The sequence below is a fragment of the Hylobates moloch genome, unplaced genomic scaffold (genome assembly GCF_009828535.3).
Source record: "Hylobates moloch isolate HMO894 unplaced genomic scaffold, HMol_V3 SCAFFOLD_11, whole genome shotgun sequence".
Classification (NCBI taxonomy): domain Eukaryota; kingdom Metazoa; phylum Chordata; class Mammalia; order Primates; family Hylobatidae; genus Hylobates; species Hylobates moloch.
Window position 1 is genome coordinate 55323704 of NW_026652286.1, and position 22004 is coordinate 55345707.

Genomic DNA, 22004 nt, shown 5'->3' on the forward strand with positions numbered 1-22004 from the left:
ATCTGAAAATGAGTCCCAGGATTTTTCTGAGTACTAAGAGAAATAACGTGGGTTATAGCCCTTTATAAATTGTGACACTTTTAACCGTAGTGAGTCCTTCAGTCTCTGGCCCTGTAACAGTCTTGCCCTAAGAAAGTACATATAGTCTTGTAAGGTAAGGTGCCAGGTTTCCCATCAGATGGGCTGCAAAGGTCTCATGACCTAACAGCCACACTTATCTCAGATGCCAGGCCACTGACATTTCAGGGTAGAAGGGGACATAAAGGAGAACTCTGACACAAAAAAAGTTCAAAGTCAGCTGTCCCAGGCCAGTCAAGCAAGGAAACTTTCACCATCTCTCACCCTGATCAGAAAAGCTCACCTGTACCCTCAACATTTTCACATAAGAAATCTTTTCTAAGGGATCCAAGAACTTGAAGGAAAAAGAGGGGCTAGAGGAAGAATGCTTTTGCTCAGCAGTGAGAGCAGACTTTTCATCCTCATACCATTGCAAATAATTAGCATGTTTCATGAGCTATTTCTTACAGCAGCAGTGCGCTGTCATGCAAAAAAGCTTCAGAGTGACTCAAGGCTTGGCTAAAACCCTCCATTCTTTAATTAATGTGTGACCCTCAGTTGATTGCCAGTTCCTTTGAATTATGGCTGCTTCTTGAAGCTAAGCAAAGCCACAGATTTAGAGGAGACACATCTTCCAAGTTCCCCCGGTTGTTCTTAAAAGGCACACTTTTTTTTTTGAGACAAGGTCCCACTTCATCACCCAGGCTGAAATACAGTGTTGCAATCATAACTCACTATATCCTCAAATTCCTGACCTCAAGTGAACATCCTGCTTCAGCCTCCCAAGCTGTTGAGATTACAGGGGTGAAACAGCATGCTTTGCAGAAGCCATATTTTTAGTTTCCAAATAGGTTTCACCTCAAATTGTTCTTTGAATGTTTTTCTTGAGTTAGTCTAGTGTCCCCTTTTTTTTTTTGTAAGCTCCAGACTGTCTTCTTTATTTGAAAATTTAGTACCAAAGCCTGAACCTAGCACATAGTATGTTCACATAGTGTGTTCACAATACATATTTGTACAATGACTGCCTATAGGAATTAATTTACAACTCACTGTAATCTCCTTGAGTCAAGCCCCCAAAGTACCTAGCAGAATGCATAGCAGATGCTGAAGAAACACAAATTGATTAATTTATCTGTGTCGTATTTATCATCTCTTCCTCCTGCTTCACTGGCGTCTTCTCTTCTTTGGGAAGTTGAAATTTCCTGCTGTGTTTTCCACTTCTCAACTTCCACCAACCACTGGTACTAACTGCCATACTCTTGGAGACTTTTGGAATCTCCCTTTATAGGAAGGGTTGCCCAACTTAACAAATGAAAATATAGGACACCAAGGTTAAAATGAATTTTAGATAAACAATGAATAAAAATTGTAAAGGTATAAATATGTCCCATTCAACATTTGGGTTATATTTATACCAAAAAAATTTTCATTGCTTATCTGAAATTCAAATGTAACAGTGCATTTTATCTGGCAACCTTATTTACAGGATCTCACCACAAGTATTGACACTAACACAGAAGTTGTCATTTCTCATAACTACACCTTTTAGGCTCTGTGATATTTATTTACTTATTTATTTATAGAGATGGGGGTCTCACTTTGTTGCCCAGGCTGATCTTGAATTCCTGGGCTCACATGATCCACCCACTTTGGCCTCCCAAAGTGCTGAGATTACAGGTGTAAGCCACCACACCCAGCCTAGGCCCTGTGCTCATTAATTAGTCAGTTCCAAACACCCTAAGGAGAGAGAAAGCTGCTTTATCTTCTTCAAGCACAGGCCTTGCTCAGAGTAATGTGTTGGGGAAGGGAGAATCAAGTACCTCAGTTTTTCTCCTGGATTTGAAGTTTCTTTCATTCAGCTAGTGAGCTGCTCTCTCTCCTCTCAGCTGAGAGATAGATATTTGTGTATATTCCACCGAGCCCAAATTAAGAGCATCCAAACACTAAGCGTAGATTTCCTCCTTTGCGTTGCTCCTGACACAGTTTATCCTTCCAGCTCACCCAGCTGCTGCCATTGAAACATAGAAATCTTACCTACTTCTTCAAACATCAGACACCTTTAAAACTCTCTCCTTTGTATGCTTCTTAGTGTACTCAGTTACAAAGTGCTGGGTTTGTTTTTATTGCAGTTATTTATTTTCTGTTGTTTTCTCTACAGGAATACTTCTCATATCTCCCTCTTCCTCTTTCATTCCATTTCTCCAGCCTGTCCTGCCCATTTAATATGTCATCACCTGAGGCCTAGATTGCAGCAACAGTGTCTTAGCTCTTCTGGCTTCCTGCATCTGTGCACCTCCTAGCAAATGTATCCTTATATAGTCTCCTTTTCCCATCTGGGATTCCCCTTTGGGGAAAGCTGGCATAAATCTTGATTGTCTATGTAACAAATCAATACCAGGCTCCATAGCCGAGACTTCAAGGTCCCCCAGCCTTTCTATTTTCTTCACCTTATCTGTCTTCCATAGACTGATAAAGTCCAATTTCTATTTGCTCAGATCTGGGCCTCCTCCCTACGTCTGGCTGCGTGAGCCCCATCATTGCTCCTGCCTTGAATACTCAAATCCCTTCCCTCCTCCTCTGGGCCAATCCATGTCCCTTACCTCCTTCAAAACCCAGCTTATTAGAAGATAATATAGCCAATCTTGGGGTGAAGAAAGCCTTTTCAAAGAGAAGAAAACAAAAGAGGAAAATGCAAAGGGAAAAGTTTAGTAGATTTGATTACACAAGAATGAAAAGATTCCTTATGTCAAAAAGTACTGTAAACATAACAAAAAGAACTAGAAAAAAATTGCTACATATAATAGACAATGTTAATATTCTTAATATAATTTGCAAATTAGTAAGAAACAGACATTCCAAAAGAAAATGAAGAGCAGGTATATTTGTGTGACACACACATGAAGTAGAAGAGGCCAAAAACATGAGAAACCACAAAACCTCAGTAGTACTAGAGAAACACAAATTAAAAGAATGAGTTTCTTTTTTCTTTCATCAGACATTTTTTAAAGACTGATACTCCATGTTGATGAGAGTGAAAGAACAGGATTTTTCTTACATGCTTTAGCAGTGCTCTTTCTTATATTTCTTTTCTTTCTTTTTTTTTCTTTTTTTCTTTTTTTTTTTTGAGACAGAGTCTCACTCTGTTGCCCAGACTGGAGTGCAGTGGTGGGATCTCGGCTTACTGCAACATCCGCCTCCCAGGTTCATGCGATTCTTCTGCCTCAGTCTCCCAAGTAGCTGGGATTACAGGTGTACGCCACTATGCCCAGCTAATTTTTGTATTTTTATTAGAGACAGGGTTTCACCATATTGTACAGGCTGGTCTCGAACTCCTGACTTCAGGTCATCTGCCTGCCTTGGCCTCCCAAAGTGCTGGCATTATAGGCATGAGCCACCATGCCCGGCCTCTTATACTTCTTTAAAATAGCATAGATTAGGAAAACCTTACTAATTGTTTAATTTGTTAACAGTGTTTTCCAATTTTCCTATAATAAATACGTATCCTTTTTAATAATTAACACAATATGTATATGCACTTTTCAAAATCTTATGAAAATTGAAGGGAGGATAAGGCAGGAGGAGAAGGAAAGTACATTTTCCTTAACCAGATAGGCCTGGTTTAGAAATCCCTCATTGCCACTAACTAGCTGCAACTGACTTCTCAAGCCTGGGATCCTCACCTCAGTGAGCTGTTAAAACAGAAAAAAGTGTGTAACCTGTTATTACAATACCTGGCACTTTGTAAACATTCAAAAAGTGGTGTTATTTATTATTATTTTGTTGTATCCTCAGAGAGCATATAGTTTCAGTCTTTTGCATGTAGTAGATACAAAATTAAAATATCTGCTAGATGGTCTGATTTATTATAATTGTTATTATTATTTTTTTTTTTTTTTGAGCTCGAGTCTCGCTCTTTCGCCCAGACTGGAGGACAGTGGCGTAATCTCGACTCACTGCCACCTTCACCTCCTGGGTTCAAGCAATTCTTGTGCTTCAGCCTCCCAAGTAGCTGGGATTACAGACACCTGCCACCATGCCCAGCTAATTTTATTGTATTTTTAGTAGAGACTCACCATGTTGGCCAGGCTCATCTCGAGCTCCAGACCTCAGGTGATCCACCCACCTCAGCCTCCCAAAGTGCTAGGCATGAGCCACCACACTGGCCCTGATTTTTTCTTTACCTTTGATATTCTTCTTCACTAACCCCATTTTCTCCTTCCCCTTTTCCTTTCCTCCTGTCTATTCCACAACTGTCCTATTCATTCCCTTTCTTCTTATCACACTCTGTTTCTTATGGACCAATCTTTCACAAGTTCTTTGAACAGCATTTTTCAGGCATGGCCGCATGTGCTTATAGTTTCCAGCAACTTGGGAAACTGAGGCGGGAGGATTGCTTGAGCCCAGGAATTCGAGGCTACAGTGAGCCGTGATTTTACCACCGCACTCCAGCTGGAGTGACAGAGCAAGACTGTCTCAAAAATACATAAATAAAAATAAAACCCAGTTCCAAAAGCTGCTGGTTTGTCAGACTTATCTAAAGTTCACCAGCAATGACAATGGGCTCCCTTTTCTCCTTACTGTTACTCTTTATTTTATTAGTATTTTGCTTGAAACTCATCTGTCTTTGGAATGCTTCCTATGCTTGACTGCACTTGATTCTGTTAACGTCGGCGTTTCCTGGTAATCTGTGACCTATTTGTCTGCTGACCTTCTCTTTCCTCCAGGCAGAAACTAATTCTGTGTTTCTTATGATGCTTCTTGCATGTTCATGTTCATCAGTGTTGTAAATTAAATTAATAGTATTTCAGGTCAGCAAAATAGCTTCCCTTCCCTTCCTCTTCTTTTCCCCTTTTGTCCCTTCTACTCCTTTGCCCTCCTCTCTGAAAATATAATTACTAATTATTCCTTTTCTCTGACATAAATCTATATTTGCTTTTGGAAAGTAGAATGAATACTTTTTTACCTATAACCCATATTGCATATATGTCTTTTTAATATTTGGGAAACATGCACTAAACACTTTAGGACAGTTGCTAAGAGATTATAACAACAGCAGAAGGTGATTATGCAACAAACACTGGATTCTCCCCTCCATATCTTTATAACTATTAAGGTCGATGATTATGCGGCTTGGCATTAGACCAGATGTGAATTCTGTCTCCAGTGGTATACAACCTTAGGCAATTCACCTATCCTCTCTGGGATTTTCCTTCTTTGTCTATAAAAAGTTGATATCATCTATAACAAAAGATGGGAGTTAAATGTGTATAAAGTATATAAGAAACTATCTAATACAGAGTAGATGCAGGGATACTATCTAACATAAAGAGAAATGTGAATTTCCCCTTCCCTTTAGGAGATTCATTCATTTCTTAGGGGATTTATAATCCAGTGGGAAAAATCAAGATCTACATAAACAAACACTAAACATAATCAAAACGAATTTATTAAGCACGTAGGACTTAAAATGTGTCATATACTCCACTAAAGGAAATTTGCAAGGATGGTCTTATTTAATCTTTATAACTGGTACTATTATAACTTTATTTATATCTTTTTTTTTTCCTTTTTTGAGGCAGGATTTTGCTCTGTCACCCAGGCTAGAGTACAATGGAATGATCGTGGCTAATTTTAGCTTCTACCTCCCAGGCTCAAGCAACCCTCCCACCTCAGCCTCCTGAGTATTGGGACCACAGGCATGCACCACCACGCCTGGCTAATTTTTTGATTTTTTGTAGAGATGGAGTCTTGCTATGTTACCCAGGCTGATCTTGAACTCCTGGGCTGAAGCGATCCTCCCACCTTGGCCTCCCAAAGTGCTGGGATTATAGGCATGAGCCACCATGCCCGGCCATAACCCCAATTTTAGGATGAGGAAACTGACATCCCTATAGGTCCTGTAGTTAGTAAGAGGTACAGCCCATACAATTAGGTACCAGTGTCCATGCTCATAACTAACCACATCATATTATTCTCACTCATGTCTTGCACAGAGTAGGAACTCAATAAATATTTTCAAGTATCTCCTCTAATTTCTTTTTCCAAAGCAAAGAATAACCACCACACATTCCAGAAAAGCACATCTTACCTAGTCGTTGATAAAAACAGTTGCCTGCTTTGCACAGTCTAAAACTCAGATACAGTTTGGTGCAAAGAAAACAGGGAAAAAGGCCAGGTGCTGTGGCTCATGCCTGTAATCCCAGCACTTTGGGAGGCTGAGGCGGGCAGATCACCAGGTCAGGAGATCGAGACCATCCTGGCTAACATGGTGAAACCCCGCCTCTACTAAAAATACAAAAAATTAGCCAGGCGTGGTGGCGGGCGCCTGTAGACCCAGCTACTTGGGAGGCTGAGGGAGGAGAATGGCGTGAACCCAGGAGGAAGAGCTTGCAGTGAGCCGAGATTGCGCCACTGCACTCTAGCCTGGGGGACAGGGCTAGACGCCATCTCAAAAAAAAAAAAAAGAAAAAAGAAAAAACAGAAAAATTGTGTAACTTGTACTGTTAAAGATCTGGTTTCCCTAAGGCTAGTGACTCTGTAATAATAAACAGTCCAGAGTATGAATCAATGACGTTTTTTATTAATGGTCTTTTTGGAGTCCACAATCTCTTTCAGAGAGAATTCATTTAGCAAGCTCTTTTTGTATTTGTTTCCTCATTTAATTCTCACAACTACCTTATGAATAAGTATCATTTATAGACCTAATTTATACTGGAGAAGCTGGGACTCATAAATGTTGAATTTCCCAAGGTCAGCAAAACTGGGAAGTGATAGGATTTGAACTTTGAACTCTGCAAAGCTAATGACGTTACTATCGTCCTACTCTTAGAAATGGCAGTATCTATAAGGTTGTGCTGGAAATCTTCCCTTTATTAACACTTGGCCCAGGCACCTCACCTGTAGACTCAGAGTTCCAACTACTTTGTGAACTAAGGTGTGCTGTGATGGAGTATGAATCTCTCTTTGGAAACATTTGAAGCCAGATGTGGTGGTGCATGCCTGTAGTCCCAGCTACCTCAGAGACCGAGGCAAGAGGATCACTTGAGCCCAGGAGTTTGAGGCTGAAGTGATTGCAGTAAACTATGATCATGCCACTACACTCCAGCTAGTGCAACAGAGTGAGACTCCATCTCTAAACAAAACCAAAAAAAAAAAAAAAAAAAAAGAAGAAGAAGAAGAAGGAAAGAAACATTTAGAAATTTGGAAGGGCCAGCTGGGTGCAGTGGCTCACCCCTGTAATCCCAGCACTTTGGGAGGCCGAGGAGGATGGGTCACGAGGTCAGGAGATCGAGACCATCCTGGCTAACATGGTGAAACCCCGTCTGTACCAAAACTACAAAAAATTAGCCGGGCACGGCAGCAGGCGCCTGTAGTCCCAGCTACTTGAGAGGCTGAGGCAGGAGAATGGCGTGAACCCGGAAGTTGGAGCTTGCAGTGAGCCGAGATGGCGCCACTGCACTGCAGCCTGGGAGACACAGTGAGACTCTGACTCAAAAACAAAGAAATTTGGAAGGGCCAGGAGCGGTGGCTTATGCCTGTAATCCCAGCACTTTGGGAGAGCGAGGCAGGTGGATCATCTGAGGTCAGGAGTTCGAGACCAGCCTGACCAACATGGTGAAAACCCGTCTCTACTAAAAATACAAAAATTAGATGGGTATGGTGGCACATGCCTGTAATCCCAGCTACTTGGGAGGCCGAAGCAGGAGAATCGCTTGAACCTGGGAGTTGGAGGTTGCGGTGAGCCAAGATTGTGCCATTGCACTCCAGCCTGGGCAACAAGAGTGAAACTACTTTTCAAAAAAAAAAAAATTTAGAAGCACTCTGTTCTGAACCAACAATCAGGGGTGTAACTCTGGCAATTACAGTTTCTCTTAGAACATTTAGAGTAAGTCTTCAGGACACCAAGTTAGTAGCTCTGATTTGAGGATATGATAATGGGCAGAAAACATTTTGTTCCAGGCAGTCTGTGGCTCTGTCCATCAAAATTAATGATACCAAAACACTTTGAAGATTCAGACTGCTATAAAAAGATGAATTGTAAAAGCCCTGGACCTCAACTGTATTTAACCCTGTTTCAGTATTACTAACATTTCATCCTGCTGGTTAGGTTTTACTGTGAGTGCCCCATTAGGATATTCGAGAATGTGGCTAGGAATATTGTTGACACCACTGATGTGGGTGCTCCTTATCGAAACCATTATGGACACTAACTTTTCTTAAAGTAAAGACAAGGTTTCACCATGTTACTCAGGCTGACCTCAAACTCAGGGCCTCAAGCGATTCTCCTGCCTTGACCTCCCAAAATGCTGGGATCATAGGTGTGACTACCATACCCGGCCATGAATTTATTTATTTATTTATTAAGACAGAGTCTCGCTCTGTCACCCAGGCTGGAATGCAGTGGCCCAATCTCAGCTCACTACAACCTCCCCCTTCCTGGTTCAAGTGATTCTAGTGCCTCAGACACCCAAGTAGCTGGGATTCCAGGGATGGGACACCTAACCCGGCTAATTTTCGTATTTTTAGTAGAGACAGGGTTTCACCATGTTAGTCAGGCCAGTCTTGAACTCCTGGCCTCAAGTGATCCGCTCACCTCAGCCTCCCAAAATGCTGGGATTACAGGTATGAGCCACTGTGCCTAGCCGAATTTATATTTTTAAAGAGAACCTAAATGCTATCCAAAAATAAACCCAGAATGATTCCATCTTAAGGCATATTTTAAATGAGTAAATTATCCAGTTCTAAGATGAAGATCAAGTTTATAGCAAGATAACAAATGGATTCTGAACTCTTATTAATGTAGATATCATCTATTTAGACTTAGAGATAATTTTGACAGGGTTCTGGGTAAGTATACTTTGGCTTAGCAAACCCTTTCTTCTAAATATTAAGTCATAACATGGGGTTCCTGGATATTTAAGGGATCTGTAGAAGTGGTAAAGGAGGTTTCAGAACAAACTTCAGCCTCAAATGGGGCTGTACAGGCTAAGTCACGTGTTAACTTAGGGGCTGTGGTGATCAACTCAGAGTGACAGATTAGCTCTGATGGGCACTCAGAAATGTTCTTGACTATTTAAAAAACAATGAAACAATTATGAATTAATATAGCTTTGCTGACAATACTTTTCAAAATTTGGGATCCATAATGGGAAGGATAGGATCTATGTGTACCAAAAAATGTACTTGATGGTGAAATATTTGGAAATCGCTTTCCCAGAGTATAAATTAATAAAATTTTAAGACCATAGAGGAACATTTAAAATACAGTATGGTTTTGGGAGTGATGTCAGCTAGATGGCAGAATAGGAGTTTTTAGTGCCTGTCTCCTTGCAGAAACACTAATTTAAATAGCTATCTACATGCAAAAATACTTTCATAAGAGCTAAGGAATTCAGGTAAGAGATGACAGTATGTAGGTGGAACACAGAAATAAGAAAAGATGCATTAAAGAGGGTAGGAAGGACAGTTTTACATTTCCCACATTATCTGTCTTCCAAGCCTTCTGAGGGAGGAAGAGGAGCAAACACCCGTTTCACCATGAACCACACCACCAGGCCCTCCGCATTGAACACTTGTGGATGGCTGGTCCCTATGGATCCAGACTCTAGGCCATCCCCTGCATCCCTAGGCTCCAGGCAAGACCCCACATCCCAAAGACCCAAGCTCACCCAGCACCAGGCTGGCCCCCATATCCCCAGGCTTTAGGCTGGCCCCCACAGACTAAGCCTCCAGACCAGCTCTATAGACCCAGGCTCCAGGACTGCCCCAATGCCATGCCGTCAGCCCCCATGGCCCTAGCCGTGAGGCTGGAACCTGTGGCCCCAAGTTCCAGCAGACTCAGGCTCTGGGATCACTCCCATGGACCACCCCCGTGGACCTAGGACCCAGACCCAGCTCTGCAGAATCAGGTTCCAGACCTGTCCCAGCATCAGGCTAGCCCTTGTAGACCAGGCCCACCTTGAGAACCCAGACACCTGGCCTGCCCTAGCACCAGCACACTCCCCAGCAGACTGAGGCTCAAGACCCATCCCAGGGCCGGGTTAACTCCAATGGACCCGGGCTTCCTGTCAGCCCCTGTGGACCCAGGCTGTAGGCCTATTCCTGCAGACTCAGGCTCCAGGCCCTCTCCAGCAGACCCAGTCACCAAGACCACACCAGTGAACTCCAGTGCCAGGCCATCTCCATGGACTCAGGATTAAGGACTGTACCCACAGACCCGGGTTGCAGATTCACCTCTGCAGACCCAGACACCAGATCAGCTCATCTGAGGACTTCAGAAGTAAGCCTTGAACTCATCAGATGGTCCTTCCAGAATCACAAAATAATAATCAGGGAAGCATGACACCACCTGGTAAAAAAAATTAAAGCACTAATAACTGACCTTAAAAAATTGAGATACACGGCCAGGCATGGTGGCTCATGCCTGTAATCCTAGCACTTTGGGAGGCCGAGGCAGGCGGATCGCCTGAGGTCAGGAGTTCGAGACTGGCCTGGCCAACATGGTGAAGCCCCGTCTCTACTAAAAATACAAAAATTAGCTAGGCTTTGTTGGGGGTGCCTGTTATCCCAGCTACTTAGGAGGCTGAGGCAGGAGAATTCCTTGAAGCTGGGAGGCAGAGGTTGCAGTGAGCCCAGATCACGCCACTGCACTCCAGCCTGGGTGACAAAAGCAAGATTCCATCTCAAAATATAAAAGTAAAAATAAATAAAAAATAAATTGAGATACGCAAACTTCATGAATTTGTATATCAAAATAATTTGTAATTATTTGAAAATTTGTAAGAATTCAAAATAATCATCTTAAAGAAGCTCAAGGAGCTATAAGAGAACACAGATAACTAAATGATTATTAGGAAAACAATTCATGAACAAAATGAGTTCAACTAAGGGAGATCATCACCAAGACACATGATAGTCAAATTCTCAAAAGTCAAAGACAGAGGCCAGGCAGGGTAGCTCACACCTGTAATCTCAGCACTTGGGGAGGCTGAAGCCTTTATCTCATACCATATACAAAAGGCAACTCAAAACCAGGCCAGACGCAGTGGTTCATTCCTGTAATCACAATACTTTGGGAGGCCGAGGCAGGCAGATCATTTGAGGTCAGGAGTTCGAGACCAGCCTGGCCAACATGGTAAAATCTTGTCTCTACTAAAATATAAAAATTAGCCAGATGTGGTGGCGCACACTTGTAATCCCACCTATTCCAGAGGCTGAGGTGGGAGGATCACTTGAGCTCTTGGGGCAGAGTTTGCCGTGAGCCGAGATAGTGCCACTGCACTCCAGCCTGGGTGACAAAGCAAGACCCTGTCTTAAAAAATAAAATAAAATAGGCCAGGCATGGTGGCTCATGCCTGTAATCCCAGCACTTTGGGAGGCCAAGACAGGCGGATCACCTGAGGTTGGGAGTTCAAGACCAGCCTGACCAACATGGGGAAACCCCATCTCTACTAAAAACAAAAACAAAAACAAAAAAACAAAAAAACAAAAACAGAAAACAAAAGCAAAAACAACCATAAAAACCTTTTATCAGATAAATACAATTGCATCAAACTATACAGCACAAATTATACTGCCCACCAAAGAAAATGATCAACAGAGTGAAGAGACAACCTACAGAATGGCAGAAGGTATTTTCAAACCATTTATCTGATAAAAGGTGGTTTTTTTTTTTGAGACTGAGTAGTCTCATTCTGTCACCCAGGCTGGAAAAAAAAATATTTTATATATATATACAAATTGGTATAGCCATTGTAGAAGAAAAGCATGAAATTTCCCCAAAAAATTAAAAATAGAGCTACCATATGATTCAGCAATCTCACTTTTGGATATACATCCAAAAGAAATGAAATCAGTATGTCGAAAAGATATGTATGTACTGTTCATTGCAGTGTTATTTTCAATAGCCAATATATGGAATCAACTTACATGTCCATCAACAGAGGGACAAAGAATGAATAAAGAAAATGTGGTATACATAATGGAATATTACGCACTCCCCAAAATGAAAGAAGTCCTGTCATGTTCAAGAACATGGATTAACCTGGAGGACATTATGCTAAGTGAAATAAGTCAGGCACAAAAGGCAGATACTGCATGATCTCATTTTTATGTGGAGTTGAAAAAGTTTAAATTCATAGAAGGAGAGGGGAGAATGCTGGGGGTGAGAGAAGTGGGAAAATGTTCATCAAAGTGAACAAAGTTTCAGTTAAACGGGATGAATAAGGTCTGGATTAATAAGTCCAGCATAATAACTATCCTTAATAATATTGTATCGTGTGCATGAAACTTAGTAAAAGAGTATATCTTAAATTTTCTTAGCACCAAAAACAAAATTGTAACAATGCAAGATGATGAACACATTAATTAGCTTAATTGTGGCAATCATTTCACAGTGTATATACATATCAAGACAACTTATATCACATTGTATAATATTAATATACACAACATTTATTTATTTATCTTTGGAGATGGATTCTCACTCTGTTGCCCAGGTTGGAGTGCAGTGGTATGATCTCAGCTCACTGCAACCTCTGCCTCCCAGGTTCAAGGGATTCTAGTGCTTCAGCCTCCTGAGTAGCTGGGACTACAGGCATACGCCACCACCCTTGGCTAATTTTTTGTGTTTTAGTAGAGATGGGTTTTCATCATGTTAGCCAGCCTGGTCTCGAACTCCTGACCTCAAGTGATCCACCCACCTCAGCCTCCTCAAGTTCTGGGATTACAGGCGTGAACCACCACACCCAGCCTAATATATACAATTTGTATTTGTCAGTTATACCTCCATAAAGAGAAAAAAAAAAGTAGCAGTAAGAAAAATAAAATAACATTTTATGTGATTTTATGTATATTATTTAAAATTGGATGGAAATAACTGAAATGGAAAAAACATAGGCCAACATAAGGTCCCCAGAATGGCAGGCACAAGTTTGGTGGCTGGAGGGGTTGTGGTGGAGGCGTTGACATATTTTGATCAAGGTTATGAAGCCCCTGGTGTGTGGAAAGCTGCTGAGGTGCTGGTGGAAGAGCAAACTCACCTACTAAGAGCTACCTGAGCTGCCTAACAGCCCCGGATTATTCTGCATCTGAAATGCTAGAGAGCATTTAACCCAGAGAAGAATTAGGGGAAGGAAAATAATCCATTATAATGACTGACGTAATGAGAAATGAATTTGCAAGACTGGCTGCTCGACAACTAATTGAATTGCTCAGTATGAAATGATACGAGCTTCCAGCCCCTTTCTCCCGTCAAAAAAATGACACTACTGCATGGTAAGAATGTGTAAACAATTTTATTGCCCAGTTAAAGCAGCAAGCAGTTAGAATTGAGAATCTGGAACTAATGCCTAGAAAGTTTACAATGAAAATCTAGTTCGTATGATTGAACACTCACAGAAAGAACTTCAGAAGGTAAGAAAACGTATTCAAGAGTTTAACGGGCAGAGAAAGAACATGCAACTCGCTGGATCTAAATTGAGAGAAATGGAGTCAAATTGGGTATCCCTGGTCAGTAAGAATTATGAGATTGAACAGACTATTGTTCAACTAGAAAATGAAATCTATGTGGCCGGTGCGGTGGCTCACGCCTGTAATCCCAGCACTTTGGGAGGTCAAGGCAGGTGGATCACAAGGTCAGGAGTTCAAGACCAGCCTGGCCAAGATGGGGAAAGCCTGTCTCTACTAAAAATACAAAAAATTAACCGGGCGAGGTGGCAGGTGCCTGTAATCCCAGCTACTCGGAAGGCTGAGGCAGAGAATTGCTTGAACCCGGGAGGTGGAGGTTGCAGTGAGCCGAGATTGCGCCACTGCACTCCAGCCTGGGCGACAGAACGACAGAGCGAGATTCCGTCTCAAAAAAAAAAAAAAAAAATGAAATCTATCAAATTAAGGATCAATATGGAGAAGCAAACAAAACATCCCATGAGACTTCTGAAAAGACAATTTTATAGGTTATAGGGTCGAAGAAAAGTTTGGCTTTCACAGAAGGGATGTGAACTTTCAATGAACTATGAAGGACAACAGCATCTTCCAGAAACCATTGATATTTCAATGTTTAGAAATCATAGACTGTGTGGGCCGAGTACATGGCTCACGTCTGTAATTCCAGCACTTTGGGAGGCCAAGGCAGGTGGATCACGAGGTCAGGAGATTGAGACCATTCTGGCGAATACAGTGAAACCCCGTCTCTACTAAAACTACAAAAAATTAGCCAGGCGTGGTGGCGGGCGCCTGTAGTCCCAGCTACTTGGGAGGCTGAGGCAGGAGAATGGCGTGAACCCGGGAGGCGGAGCTTGGAGTGAGCCAAGATCGCACCACTGCACTGCAGCACTCTAGCCTGGGCGACAGAGCGAGACTCCGTCCCAAAAAAATTAAAAAAAGAAATCATAGACTGTGTGGATGGTTGTAGTAATTCTATTTGTATATCCTAGCAAAATAAAAATGTCTAGCTTGATGGTTAAAAAAAAGAAAGAACTGAAATGTAACTGTGGTTGTTTTTGGTTTGTAGTCTACAGGCAACCAATCAATTTGTTCTTTTCAGAATTTTCCAAATTGTATTTAATGTGTGTGTATTAACTTATAATTGGAACTATATATACTTTTTATAGTTAAGAAGTTAAATCATAGTTTCTAAGTAAGTATTTTGGAAAACACTAATTTATACACATTATGTATTATTCTTATCTGTTTCATTTAATCGAGAACCTTAACCCCTCTACCTTTCCCCTATTTCATCTACTTTAAACCTACCTTAGTCATTTAATGCTTTTAGATTAATGGTGACGTGGCCCACTGGGGCCCAAGTCTTGATCTGGTCTTGCAATTTTCAGAAAATAATGTCAAACCTGTCAATTGATTGAGATTAATCTGAGAGGGGATAGACCAAAAGTGTACCCTGTAGATATGGCTACAGAGTATTCTCAAAAAGTAACTAAGTTTGCTCCAGCACCTAAGAGAATGAATGAGTCAACTAAACTTGATACTTGACATAGCCAAAAACTATTCTTACAGAACATAACCTGGAAGCTTTATTTAATTAATAATATTTTTAAATATATTTTTTAAAAAATTTAATTTTTGTGGGTACATAGTAGATGTACATGAAATGTTTTGAAACAGACATGCATGGTGAAATAAACACATCATGGAGAATGGGGTACCCATCCCCTCAAGCACTTATCATTTGTGTTACAAACAATCCAATTACATTCTTTTAGTTATTTTATTTTTATTTATTTATTTATTTATTTTTTGAGACGGAGTCTCGCTCTGTCGCCCAGGCTGGAGTGCAGTGGCGCAATCTCGGCTCACTGCAAGCTCCGCCTCCCGGGTTCACACCATTCTCCCGCCTCAGCCTCTCCGAGTAGCTGGGACTACAGGCACCTGCCACCACGCACTGCTAAATTTTTTTTTTTTTTTTGTATTTTTAGTAGGGACGGGGTTTCACCGTGTTAGCCAGGATGGTTTCGATCTCCTGACCTCGTTATCCACCCGCCTCGGCCTCCCAAAGTGCTGGGATTACAAGCGTGAGCCACCACGCCCGGCCACTTTTAGTTATTTTAAAATATACAGTTAAGTTATTATTGACCATAGTGACCCTGTTGTGCTATCGTATAGTAGGTCTTATTCACTCTTCTTATTTATCTATTTTTACCCATTAACCATGCCCACCTAACCCACCCAGCCCCCAGTACCCTTCCCAGCCTCTGGTAACCATTCTTCTACACTCTATGTCCGTGAGTTCCATTGTTTTCATTTTTAGATCCCACAAATAAGTGAGAACATGTGATGTTTGCCTTTCTGTGCCGTGAAAGCCTTATTTTTAATAAAAATAAAATATTGGTTTTTCTTTTCCCTTTCAAAAAATTAATACTGTACATGGTCAACATGGAAAATTAGAAAACAAAACAGAGCTATAATGCAAAATAATTTTTAAAATTTACCCCAGAAAAGTTTTTTGTTATCTTTTGGATACACTTTTACAGACTCGTCTGTCACCCAGGACTGGATCATGCCGACGGCTCACTGCAACCTCCGGTTCACCCATTCTCCCGCCGCGCCCGCCACCACGCCCGGCTAATTTTTTGTATTTTTAGTAGAGACGGGGTTTCACCGTGGTCTCGATCTCCTGACCTCGTGATCCGCCCGCCTCGGCCTCCCAAAGTGCTGGGATTACAAGCGTGAGCCACCGCGCCCGGCTGGATACACTTTTAAAGTATAGATTCCAAAGTTGTCTTCTTAACCAACTGAATCAAAACATCCAGGGTGGAGCCCAGAAATCTGCATTTGGAAACCAATATGCCAGGTGAACTGGTGGTTCTATCTAGAGAAGACCCTCCTTAAAATGTAGTCCACATTGTGCAAACCACCTACGGAATGTATCACTAAAGATAAATTGATTGCATAATGTACACCCAGTTTCTCAATGTGTTATCTTGCTGTATAAGGTAATTTAGCTTTATATTTCCTTCTTGCTTATTGTCATTTGGACTTTTTACCTTCTTTTTGGATACTTTGGCCTAATACACCTGTGGAAGCCATCTAAATAAAAAATGGAGACACATCTGATATAGGATTATATGATTATTATTACTATTATTTTATTTGGGAAATTGAGGCTTAGGAGGTGACGTAATTTGCCTGAAGTCACACAAAGTGGTTGGGACCATATTGAAACTAATTCTACTAATTCTGTTCTAAGTATATAAATACTGAAGTTTTATTCTCCAAGAAATAAAATAATTATGATCTTAGGATTTGTTAACCTTAAATCATTGTATTACTTTTAGAAAAAATGAACAGCTTTGGTGGTGGAAGTTGTAGCTACTGACTGCACAGACTGCCCACAAAAACCAACCATAAAAGAGAGAACTCTTAGAAATGCTAGATCTTTGCTTAGCATCCAAAGTTTTTCTCCTAGGATTTGTGGTTACCCCATATGCATTGATATTTATCTGATAATCAGATATTGTGCCTGGGTTGACCTCCCTGTTTCCAGGGCTTATTTATTGGATTCATTATCAGTACCTTCAGCAGGGAACACCAAGACAGTGATTGTTAAGCCCGAGGAAGTATTTATGGGTTTTTTAAATTATTATTAGCTGACACCTGGAATTAAACTATCTAAAAAAAAAGACCAGCAGGACACTCCAATTAATAGCAGATTCGAAATAAAATAGTAAAAATGCAAAATGATGACCAAAATTCTGAAATTAGTCATTAGTCTGAAATTGAAGAATGCTGATCTTTAAAGTAAATTTTCATCATTATTCATGAGCTCTCTACACTTGAGATTTTGTGAATTTCTATGAAGTTTGGACTGTCTTGTTCCCAGGATATAAATAGATCAAAGTGGGAGCTCACCCCATGAGGACAGTTTCGGAGTCAGGGAGTGTTTAGTTCCAGATCAAGAGGGTGGAAGTGAAGTGTTGTCTTTTGGATAGGTAGAACCCAAATCAGAAAGAGTCAAAATAGTATAATTAGCACCAGGTAGGGAGAAGGTATAGGATAATTAAAGAAGGAATACAGAGGAGGAAGACCTGTGAGACAGAAAGAGGACTAGATGCAAAACATAAGGTGTAACAGAATGTTCATTTTTAGCTGGGCCCATTGCTACCCATCTTAAAAAATAATAGTAACAAAAAATGATAACAAAGAAAAACCCTATTCTTCAAGTTTCCCTTGTAGCTAGGTAGGGCCAGAAGTAAGTAGAAATGATATATGATTTCTTACATCTCTTTTTTTTTTTTTTTTTCCTGAGACAGAGTCTCTCTCTGCACTCACGCCGGAGTGCAGTGGTGTGGTCTCAGCTCACCGCAACCTCCACCTCCTGGGTTCAAGCAATTCTCCGGCCTCAGCCTCCTGAGTAGCTAGGATTACAGGTGTGCACCACCATGCTCGGCTAATTTTTGTATTCCATGTGGACCAGTCTGGTCTTGAACTCCTGACCTCATGGTCTGCCCGCCTCAACCTCCCAAAGTTCTGGGATTACAGGCATGAGCCACCGCGCCTGGCCAATTCTTACATTTCTTTGAAAGGAAGAAGGCCCACCCTTCTTTGTTTCTCCATCCTGCTGTCTAGATGATGATAGGATTCCTGGAGTTCCAGCCTCTGTCCTGGAACATAAGGATTAAAGCCACCTGGTAAGGATGTGGACTAGAGAGAAGGGGCCTGGGCCTCTGAAAATCTGATAACTTGCCATAACCACCTATCTCAAGACTTCTTTTACATGAGAAATAAATTCTGCATTGTGTAAGTCTCTACTGTATTGGATTTTTCTGTTGTGTGTAGCCAAACTAATCTTGAATAATGTATTTCCAGAGCTGATATTCTCTGTGGTGGTGGCAGCTACCTGTTTACAAAACCCTTATCACCCCCAATGTATTATTATTTTTTTTATTGCCTGTTTCTTCCCACTAGACTTTTTAAGGGCAGGGACTTTTCTTGGATTTTTGTATCCCCAGCCCCTTGAACAGTGCTCACCATATAGTAGGGGTTCAGTAAATATTTTCTTTTTTTTTTTTTTTTTTTTTGAGACGGAGTCGTGCTCTGTCACCCAGGCTGGAGTGCAGTGGCCCGACCTCGGCTCACTGCAAGCTCCGCCTCCCGGGTTCACCCCATTCTCCTGCCTCAGCCTCTCCGAGTAGCTGGGACTACAGGCGCCCGCCACCACGCCCGGCTAATTTTTTTGTATTTTTAGTAGAGACGGGGTTTCACTGTGGTCTCGATCTCCTGACCTCGTGATCCACTCACCTCGGCCTCCCAAAGTGCTGGGATTACAAGCGTGAGCCACTGCGCCCGGCCCAGTAAATATTTTCTAAATGAATGAATGGTGCCTGGAACTGCAAACTGCAGTTTGCACTGCAAGGAGTGGGCACTGCTGATTCAAAAGAGTCACATTAGGAAGTATAACTTTTGCACCTATTAGTGTATAATAAAACACTGAATTCATACTGTCTCATACTTCTGTGCCTTTGCATGAACTGTTCATAAGCCAAGAATGTCTTTTCCCCCTTGCCCACCAGACACACTCCTACTTATTTCTAAAGTTTTCCCTTAATCATCACCTTCTCCAGGAGACTGTCCCCCAGTCACCACAAGTAGAGCTGATCTTTCTTTATTCAACTCTGTATCCAATTCTTAATTGAATTATAGCACTTAGCATGCTACATTACAACTAGTTGTTTGTATGTCTGCCTCTTAGACTGGATTCTGGGACCTTAAGGGTAAAGTATATGAGTTACTTACCTCTGTGTTCTTAGGACCTAGCCTAATGCCTGGCTAATGGTCAGACTCAGTATACGTTTGCCAAGTTCTTAGTAAGATCACAGATCTGAGGATGTGATTTGAATCTGCTAGTGGGAAATAAAAACTGTAAAGGCACTTTTGGATTACGTGTTTAGTGGGAAACAAAACCTCAAGCTGCGTTGCACCAGGAGAAGGACAACCTGGATTCTGGTCCCAATCCTGGAGCTTCCTACCCAGCGACGGTAGCCTATTTGAACATCTGACCCCTCATCTATAAACTGGGACATAAAGACCTCACGGGGCTGTTGTGAAGCTCAAGTCAACAACTGTGGACAAAAGCTCTTTTTGTAAACTATGCTATTAGGCAAGAACAAACTTAAAACTGTCCAAGTGGAGAGTTTGTCCTTTTTAAGACAACAATAATCCCCATAAAATTCTCCTCCCACTTCTCTAGGCACATAGATAAATATGCAGTAGTTTTGGTCTGCTCTCTATTCTTAGATCTTGAAAGAGCTTCTGTGAAGCTGGAGCAGCTTTCAAATTTTGAGGCCCCTTATCTTGAATCAGTCTTCTTCCCTTTGACATAGCTTGTCATAGGGATTCATATTTATTTAGGATTAATATTTACAATAAGGCGGCTGGGCGCGGTGGCTCACGCTTGTAATCCCAGCACTTTGGGAGGCCGAGGCGGGCGGATCACGAGGTCAGGAGATCGAGACCACGGTGAAACCCTGTCTCTACTAAAAATATAAAAAAAAATTAGCCGGGCGTGGTGGCGGGCGCCTGTAGTCCCAGCTACTCAGAGAGGCTGAGGCAGGAGAATGGCGTGAACCCGGGAGGCGGAGCTTGCAGTGAGCCGAGATCGCGCCACTGCACTCCAGCCTGGGCGGCAGAGCGAGACTCCGCCTCAAAAAAAAAAAAAAAAAAAAAATATTTACAATAAGGCCTTTCCCTACCCTTTGAACATTCTACGCCAAACAGCAGCCAAAATCCGAGGCCTTTCTGTGCTTGAAACTTGGGCCAAATGACTCCAGCATGTGGAAGACTCCTCCACTCAGCCTCTCAAAATTGGGCCCCTTCAGAGTATGATAAGAAACATAGCCGGCCGCAGTGGTTCACACCTGTAATCTGAGCACTTTGGGAGGCCAAGGCGGGCAGATCGCTTGAGGTCAGGAGTTCGAGACCAGCCTGCCCAACGTGGTGAAATCCCGTCTCTACTAAAAATATGAAAATTAGCCAGGCATGATGTCAGGCGCCTGTAATCCCAGCTACTTGGGAGGCTGAGACAGGAGAGTCACTTGAACTTGGGAGGCAGAGAGGTTGCAGTGAGCCAAGATCGAGCCACTGTACTCCAACCTGGGCGACAGAGCAAGACTCCATCTCAAAAAAAAAAAAAAAGAAAAAGAAAGAAACAGCATCATACTCATTTTGTTTTTCTCTGGTCTTTTGAGTCTTACTTTGATTTGCTCTAGTAGGCTAAATAATTTAACAACTCAGCCAATGGATTCTGAGTTCTGAGGGGCAGTCATGATTTAGTGGGAAGGGTGTATGAAGAGACGGGGGAAGATTGCAATGGAAGAGGTGCTTTCTTTTTTTTCTTCTTCTTCTTCTTTTTTTTTTTTTTGAGATGCAGTCTCATCCTGTCGCCAGGCTGGAGTGCAGTGGCACGATCTTGGCTCACTGCAACCTCTGCCTCCAGGTTTCAAGTGATTCCCCTGCCTCAGCCTCCCAAGTAGCTGGGACTACAGGCGTGCACCACGATGCCTGGCTAATTTTTTGTATTTTAGTAGAGACGGGGTTTCACCATGTTGGCCAGGATGGTCTCAATCTTCTGACCTCGTGATCTGCCCACCTCAGCCTCCCAAAGTGCTGGGATTACAGGCGTGAGCCACCATGCCCGGCCAGAAGAGGTGCTTTCTAATTGCTACCCTTAGCACTCAGGGATGTTTTCTTGGACCTCACCCAGAGCTATACATAGGATCAAATGGAAATATGGGATCATTAACTCAGCCCTGGAATGCAGTCTAGCAGCACTGATGAAGCAGTTGCCACAGTCTGATTCCTCTGGGCTGGCTGCACCCAGAGAGTCTGTGTTGTTGTTGGGAGATCATGAGCACTTTGCAAGTTTCTCCAGTGCTCCTACTCCTTCTGTTCTCACGATGGTTGTGGCTACCTTTTCCCGTTTCCCTTATGGGGCCTGTAGTATCTCAAATTTGCCTTCTGGACTGGGAAGTCTTCCCTTCCAGCTCACAGGTTGCCCCATCGACACTGGAATAGCTATGGCCTTAAATTTTTCAGACTTCTACCTCTGCTCCATCCAGATTACTACTACCACATATAACACATTTGATCTTACTTCCTCATTTCTTTCCTCCACTAGTGCCTCCACCTGGAATGCTCTTCTCTTGTTAATCTTAAATCATGCTTTCATACCCAGTTCTCAAGTGACATCTCACTTTAGTTCAACTTTTCTCAAACTCCTACTATCTATTACGAAGTAGGCATTGCATTAGATTACGGGGCCACAAAGTTAATGATACACAAACATGGTTTCTGACCTCACAGAATTCACATTCTTGGAGAGAAGAAAGACGAAAAAACAAATGGAATACAATGTGATCAGAGAAATCACCTAGTGGTACGGGAAATAGAGATGTCTGGGAGAATTTAGGGCAACTTATATATTTTCTATGAAAACT

The 22004-nt window shown here is 42.0% G+C and overlaps 1 pseudogene; it reads left to right on the plus strand.

Moving 5' to 3' along the window:
* The first annotated feature begins 12974 nt into the window (after positions 1 to 12974).
* Positions 12975 to 14009, plus strand: LOC116476166 (pre-mRNA-splicing factor SPF27-like; annotated as a pseudogene).
* The last annotated feature ends 7995 nt before the right edge of the window (positions 14010 to 22004 follow it).